The sequence below is a fragment of the Nycticebus coucang genome, chromosome 5 (genome assembly GCF_027406575.1).
Source record: "Nycticebus coucang isolate mNycCou1 chromosome 5, mNycCou1.pri, whole genome shotgun sequence".
NCBI classification, from domain to species: domain Eukaryota; kingdom Metazoa; phylum Chordata; class Mammalia; order Primates; family Lorisidae; genus Nycticebus; species Nycticebus coucang.
In genome coordinates, this window is record NC_069784.1 from 39,808,114 (window position 1) to 39,816,495 (window position 8,382).

At 40.3% G+C, this 8,382-nt stretch overlaps 1 pseudogene; it reads right to left on the reverse strand.

Moving 5' to 3' along the window:
- Positions 1-1,216: 1,216 nt before the first annotated feature.
- Positions 1,217-1,614, reverse strand: LOC128585450 (DNA-directed RNA polymerases I and III subunit RPAC2-like; annotated as a pseudogene).
- Between the last annotated feature and the right edge of the window lie 6,768 nt (positions 1,615-8,382).

Here is an 8,382-nt window from a genome sequence, read left to right on the forward strand (position 1 = left end):
CTGGAATTGAAAAGTATAATAACTGAAGTGAGAATTTTCGCTAGAGAGGTTCAAAAGCAGAATTGAATAGCCAGAAGAAGGCGTCAGTGAACTTGAAGGTAAATAGATTGAAATTATCCAGTGTGAGGAACGGAAACAATGAAGAATGAAGAGACGTGAAGAGAGCCACAGAGACCTGTGGGACACCATTAAGCATACCAACCTACGTAAAATGGGAGTCCAAGGAGGAGAAGAGAGCGAGAAAGCAGTGAAGAGAATATTTGAGAAAATTATGTTCGAAAATTTTCCAAATTTGGTGAGAAATGTTAATCTACACATCTAAGAAACACAACATACTCTAAGTAGGATAAACTTCAAGAGATCACACCTAGACACACAAACTTTTGAAAGACAAAGACTGTTGAAAGCAGCAAAAGTGACTTATCTAGTGCAAAGAATTCTCAATAAAATTAACAGCTGATTTTTCTTCAGAAAGCCAGAGAGGCTATAAGAAAAAAAAGAACGGTCACTCAAGAATTCCAGGCCAAGCATGGTGGCACACACCTGTAATCCTAGCAGTTTGGGAGGCCGAGGCAGGAGGATCTCTTGAGGTCAGGAGTTTGAGATTAGCCTGAGTAAGAGCAAGACCCTGTCTCTACTAAAAATAAAAAAAATCTGCCAGGCCTGGGTGGTGATGCCAGTAGTCTCAGCTACTCATAAGACTGAGGCAGGAGGCTTGATCAAGCCCGGGAATTTGAGGTTGCAATGAGTTATGATGACACCAAGTTGCTCTCCCCTGTGTGACAGAGAAAGACCCTGTCTCCAAAAAAAAAAATTCTAAATGCAGCAAAACTATCCTTCAAAAATGAAAGTGGAACTAAGATACTGCCAAATCAACAAAAGCTGAGAGAGTTTGTCACTAAGCAGGCTGCAATGAAAATACAACAGAGTAACTTGAATTTGCGTAAAGAAACAAAGAACCCCAGTAACGGTAACTATCCAGGTAAATATTAAAGACAGCATAAATGTACTTTTCCTTTTTTTTTTTAAACAAAAGAGTGAATTTATTAGAATATGGAGTTTCTTACAGGGATTCCAACACCTATAATGGGTCGATATCTAGAACCACACCTTTCTGAAGGACAGAGCATGCTGTGATCACACACTTCTAATTCCTGCACGATCGGGCGGAGAATTGCCTGGAGAGGACAGTCCTCTTTGTACACTGCATAAGGACCTAGACTGTAGATTTGTTTCTGCTTGCTTTTTGGTCCTTAGTGTCCTTTACGTTGGCCTTAGACTTGTCGAGCACATGTCGGCAGACATTCATGAGCTCGTTCAGGCCTCTCCGAAAGGCTTCACAGCTGGAAGAGCACCTCAAGTCTGATGTAAAAATTAATGTTGCTCTCTAAAGGATGGGTTGCAGTGTAACCACAATTCCGCTTCTGGGTTCTTTGTGGTCATGTAACACAGAGAATTCCCTAGGGTATGGTGCTTGTCTTGCGCTACAAATGTCACCCAGTGTCTACCTGTTCTAGCTGACTGGACCATTTCCAGGGCCGTCTTCCTCTTACCTTCAGCCATTGAGGCCTTCAATCCAGAGAATTTTCTCTCCAGCTCCTGGTCCTTTTCCATCATGGAGGTGGTTCTAGGATCCTCAGAAGGTGCTGACGGGTCCGAGGCTCTGCCCCATATCACAAAAGTGCAAGACGAACCAGGAAGGAAGGAATGACCGATTTTATTTTATTTTTATTTTATTATTTTTTAATTTTCTCTATACATGTACATGTGTTTATTTGGTTTCTGCTTTTTACCTTCACAAAATTAAAGAGGCTTAAGATTTAATAACAATAACAATGTTTAAGATAAGGACTGATTGTATTTTATTTTTCAGATTCATAAAGTAATAATTGTAAATCTAGGTTAATTAGCAACAGTTATATAAGGATGTGACTTGTGATAGTAGCAGCATAGGGGAGAGGGAGGAACAGAACCAAATAGGAGCCAAGTTTTTGTGTACCATCAAAATTAAGTTGGCATTAATTTGAACTAGATTGTTATCAGCTGAGATGTTAATGATATTCTCCAGGGAAACCACTAGGAAAACCATGAGGAAAACAACTCAAAATACATCTAATAAAAAAAATGCAAGGGCATTTAAATGGTACACCATAGTATTTTTCTATGAAACTCTCCCTCTCTGGCAGTCAGGGGAAAATGGGGAGTATTAACTTCTCGATGAGGAGGGACATATACATACATCCTCCTTGTCCCTCTACACTACGTGCTACACATATTTTAAAAGGAAATATCTAGAGCAGCTCCTGTGGCTCAAAGGAGTAGGGCACCAGCCCCATAAACCAGAGGTGGTGGGTTCAAACCCAGCCCCGGCCAAAAACTGAAGAAAAAAAATATATGTAGTGTTCTTTAATTTTTGAGCACTTTCCCAGATAGTACTGTATTATGTTTCCTCCTCACAACCACCTTGGGAGGCAGGGTTTATATAATCACTTTTAGAATTGAGGGCTCTGAGGCTCAGAGAGGTTAGGTGAGCAGACCAATGACACACAGCTGTGAGAGCTGGGACTAAAATGATGTCTATTTTACTCAGGGTTCTTTCCTCCAGAGCTCAGCTCAGCACACGCCCTCAGAGATGTTGGTTTACTTGTCCTTTATTTCTTTTCCTAACTTTCAATTATGCACAATAGCAAACATGTACCAAACTAAAGAGATAGCAAAACGAAACCCCATGTACTCAAAACTCAGCTTCAACAATTACAGCCAATCCTGACCCATCTATTCCCCACACTATGTCCCCAGCCTCTTCCCCATTATGTGGAAGCAAATTCCACATATACCCTTTCAAAGGTATAATAAAAATTTCAGTATGTATCCTTAAATGATAAAGATACATTTTTGAAAACATATCCACAATCCTCTTATCACTTTTGAAAATGTTAATAACGTCTTAATGTCATCAAGGATCTCAGTTAGCGTTTCAACTTCTGTCATCGTCTCAAGTATTTTTTAAGAGTTTGTTGGATTATGGACCCAAATATCACTCATACATTGCAATTCGTTGATATGTTCCTAAGCCTCTTTTTGCACATCGGTTCCTCTTCCCTCGTCTCTTTCTCCCACCAGTTTATCTGCTGGAAAAACTGGTTCATTTGTCCTGTACAAGTTCCCAGAATCTGGATTTTGCTGATTGCAGCCTCAAAGTGTCATCGACGTGTTCCCTTGTCACAAGTATTTCCTGCAAAATGGGAGTTAGATCTAGAGACTTAATCAGATTCTCATTCTATTTTTTGACAAGAATACTTCATAGCTGCTGTTGTATACTTCGATCAGGGGGTATATAGGACTGGTTTTCTCGTTTTTTCCTCATGACATTTTTATCTTTTAACCTTGGAAATAGCTTAAATGTCTGATACGAGGAGAATAGTTACGTAATGACAGTTCATCACTCTAGTGGAATTTATGCAATCATACTGATCAGTTTTCTTTTTCGTTTTTTAATTTTTTATTTCAGATTGCTATGAGAATACAAATGTTTAGGTTACAGTGTTTTCATTTCTAAGGTAAAGCTCAAGTTGTAGTTGAGCCCTTCACCCAGGGGGAGTGCTGAACACCCTCATGCTGTGCACGTAAGATGAGATCTCACCAATCACCCTCCCTCCTGTCCCTTGTCCTCTTTCTCCTGTCCCCTCCCCCTCACTAGACTATACTTGTGGGTTTTTTTTTTTTTTCATGTGGGCATGCAGTTGTTTATAGGTAGGTTTCATATTAGTATTGAGTATATTGGATACGTTTTCCCCCATTCTTGTGATACTTTACTAAGAAGAATGTGTTTCAGCTCCATCCAGGTAAATACAAAAGATGTGAAGTCTCCAGCTTTTCTTATGACCAAATAGTACTCTATGGTATACATATACCAGTTTCTTAATCCATTCATGGGCTGATGGGCACTTGGGTTGATTCCACATCTTGGCAATTGTGAATTGAGCTGTGATAAACATTCTAGTGCAAATGTTCTTGGGTAAAAAGATTTTTTTTCCTCTGGGTAGATGCCTAGTAATGGAATTACAGGGTCAAATGGAAGGTCCACTTTTAGTTCATTGAGATCTCTATACTTCTTTTCACAGAGGTTGTATTAGTTTTCAGTCCCTCCAGTAGTACAAAAATGTTCCCTTCTCTGCACATCCATGTCAGCATCTGCAGATTTGGGATTTTATGACGTAGCTAATCTCACTGGAATTAGGTGATATCTCAGAGTAGTTTTGATTTGCATTTCTCTGATGATTAGGGATGAAGAGCTTTTTCCCATGTGTTTGTTGACTGTTCATCTGCCACCTTCAGAAATTCTCTTCAAGTCTCTTGCCCACTTATAAATGGGGTTGTTGACTCTTGTCTTGTTGAATAATCGGAGTTCTCTATAGATTCTAGTTATCACTCCTTTGTCAGATTTATAGCATGCAAATATCTTCTCCCATTCTGATGACTGTCTGTTTGCTTTAGTTACAGTACCCTTAGCTGTGCAGAAGCTTTTTAGCTTGATCATATCTCATTGATTTATTTTTGGTGTTGCTGCAATTGCCAAGGGGTCTTCTTCATAAAATCTTTTCCCAGGCCAATTTTCTCAAGCGTTTTCCCCACACTCTTTTCCAGAATTTTTATTATTTCATGTAATAATGAAGTAATTATTGACATTTGAGGCTGCAATTTAAATCTTTTATCCAGCGAGAGTCAATTTTTGTCAATGGAGAGAGGTGTGCATCCAGTTTTAGTCTTCTACATGTGGCTAACCAGTTCTCCCAGCACCATTTACTAAATAGGGATTCTTTTCCCCAGCGCATGTTCCTGTTTGGTTTATCAAAGATCAAATGGTGATATGTGGCTGGGTTCATCTCTAGGTTCTCTATTCTATTCCATAGAAAACGATCAGTTTTCAAAGAATATTGATTGATATGGGGAAATGCTTATCATATAGTGTCAAATAAATAGGAATCAAAAATACATAAAGTGTCCCAAATATATGCATTTACACATTGAGAAAAGATTAGAAAGAATCATTAATTGAAAGGAAAAACAGTTGTGTTAAGGGAAGCTATTACTAGGGCAGTTAGAATTATGGGTGATTTAAAAAATTCTTTATGTATTTTGCAATCTTAATAATATGTTTATATTGCTTTTATAAAACCTCTATTTCTTTCTTTCTTTTTTTTTTTTAGACAGAGTTTCACTCTGTCGCCCTAGGTAGAGTGCTGACATCATAGCTCATGACAACCTCAAACTCTCAGGTTCAAGCCATCCTCTTGCCTCTGCCTCCCAAAGCTGGGACTACAGGTGCCCACCACAATGCCCGGCTAGTTTTTTCTATTTTTAGCAGAGATAAGGATCTGACTTTGCTTAGGCTGGTCTCAAACTCCTGAGCTCAAGCAATACACCCATCTTGGCCTCCCAGAGTGTTAAGATTACAAGCGTGAGCCACCTTGCCCTGCCAAAACTTCTATTTCTGACATGTTCTGCGATTTTTCTGAAGTCCATCCACAGGACCACAAAATATTGCCTTGCTGATAGATCTAAAATACAAAACAGTGTGACCACAGAACAAATTGCTAGTCAGTTACTGGTTGGTCACTGGTTATTTGATCAATCTGAATAATCATTTTGGTCACAAAAGCTGGTCTGCTGGTCACAGGGGCCTGGCAAGAGTGGAGAATAGTTCATCAGAAAGTCCAGGAGAGCAGACTGCTTGGCTCAGCTGGCCTGGCCAGTGAACTTGAGTCTTCCAAAAGCCTAGTCTCACTGTCCTGTGCCCTCTTCCAAATCACTTACCACGAGACCTCACCCACATGACCACAAAGGCATGATCCTTTCTGCAGCAAAGACAATGGGACAATCACAAGTACCACCAGTAGGGCTGGACCTGTGGAGCAGCTCACCATGGGAGGCATGCCTGAGGGTCCCCCTGCCAGGACAGCAGGGCCAGACTACAGGTTTGACCTGGTCAGAGGAAGACATAGATTGCCATTTCTGATCTTAACCTGCTTTTCCTTGCTGATCTATATGAACCTAGTGCAACATCCTGAACAAAGTAGGCATCAAATATTGATCCACAAGAAAAGGAAACTGGATTTTAGGACCTCTGAGGCTCCTTTCCAACTCCGACACTCTCATCTTTTCTGGAACCAATTTTCTCCAAAATCCATCGACCATTTAAGTTGTAATGAGGAGAGACATTTTTTGTTCCCTCATTCATAAGTACTCATTAAATACATCCTCACATACACACTATCTGATTGCAGCAACGCTATCACATACACAAATTCCACCCAAGCAGCTCAGCTCTTGGGGAGACCACAGGTCACTATGGTAAATCTTCAGTCAACTGGTCTTTTCCATGGTCTTCTTGTTTTCCTTTAAGTGGATGATTTATTTAAATGGTTTCCTTTCTATAAAGTTAGCATGAGCTGATTATAGACAAATAGGAAAATACAGAAAAGTGTAAGAATATGAAACTCACTCTTACCCTCACCATTCAGAGCTAACCACTGTCAGAATTCTGTTGTATTTCCTTCCAGAATTGTTTATTTTTTATACAGTTGATATCATAATATTCAGGGTGTCTGTAAATTGTACACTAATTGCACCCTCTTTTATTTTTTTCATTTTCTTATATAAATAATTTGGTATTTTTTTAATTCAAATTAATATGAAGGTACTATTTTCAGGTAACATTGTTCTCATTTCCAGGGTAAAGTTCCATTGGTAGAGGAGCCCCTCGCCCAGGAGACGTGTTGTACACCCTCACAAGGTGCACGTTAGGTGATCCCGCCTCATGCCCTCCCTCCTTCTGCCATATGTCCTCCTCTACGCTATTTTAAATTGTACACGAATTTTATGGCCACCCTAAATATGTACAGTTTTGTACTGATTTTCTTACTTAATGTTATAATCATGAACATTTTCCCATGTCATTACACTCTTTTGTAGATAACTTTTTACTCTTTTATTTTTACTTTTTTTTTTTTTTTTGAGACAGAGTGTCACTATGTTGCCCTTGGTAGAGTGCCGTGGTGTCACAGCTCACAGCAACTTCAAACTCTTGGACTCACACGATTCTCTTGCCTCAGCCTCCCAAGTAACTGGGACTATAGGCGCCCACCACAATGCCCGGCTATTTTTTGGTTGTAGTTGTCATTGTTGTTTGGCGGGCCCAGGCCGGTTCTAACCTGCCAGCCCTGGTGTATGTGGCTATCGCCCTGACTGCTGAGCTACAGGTGCCGAGCCAACATATACATTTTGTGAGTACATGTACAAAGCTTTCAGACAAGGCCTGGAGGAAAGAAACCACTTTCTTTGGTTTCTTTGGGGACTATATTTTCTGGGCTCCAAGATCTGATCAAGATGACTCTGGAAAAATCATTTAACCTCTCTGAGCCTCAGTTTTATCATATGTAAACTGGGAATAATAATAGTATAATATTTACCTCTAAAGTGGGAAACAGCATTAGGCAAATGTTTGCTGTTTTTATTTATTTTATTTTATTTTTTGAGACAGAGCCTCAAGCTGTCACCCTGGGTAGAGTGCTGTGGCATCACAGCTCACAGCAACCTCCAACTCCTGGGCTAAAGCGATTCTCCTGCCTCTGCCTCCCAAGTAGCTGGGACTACAGGCACCCGCCACAACGCCGGCTATTTTTTGGTTGCAGCCGTCATTGCTGCAACACCCAGCTATTTTTTGGTTGCCAGGCGTTTGGCAGACCTGGATGGATTCAAACCCTCTAGCTCAGGTGTACGTGGCTGGCGCCTTAGCCGCTTGAGCCACAGGCGCCAAGCCAATTCGCTGTTTTTATTATTTGAGGGATACAGAGGTATTGCAGAAGCTATTGCTTGGTTGTCAAAATATTTGCATTTCTAGTACATTCTTACGTAAGGATTGTGAGCCAAAATATTTGAAATCTTGACTGTCCTGGGAGGTATGCAATAAAAGACCATCTTTGTCTAGAGGAAAAGGGATGGGGGAGGGAGAGACAGAGACAGGAAAAGGAGCAAGAGAGTCAGAAAGAGTCCTTCTAGCAAATAATGAGGAATACACAGAGGAGATTTAAAATGGGCTTTAGGACCTCCCTGAAAAGTTGTAACTCTTTGGTTTAAAAGTTCAAATGCTGATGGAATTTTGTCTGATATCTCTTCCTCACTAGACTGGAACTCCATTCATAAATCCTGCCACCCAGCCACAGACAGGCATACAGAACATACCCAGCTGACCTCTGAGGAGCTGAAAGAAAAACAGAAAGAGAAAACAGATACAACTTCCAGACCAATTATTTCTCTCTCTCTTTTTTTAAACCAGGAACCAAACCAGGGCTTTTGTTGCAGTGCAAACATTCTCCACCG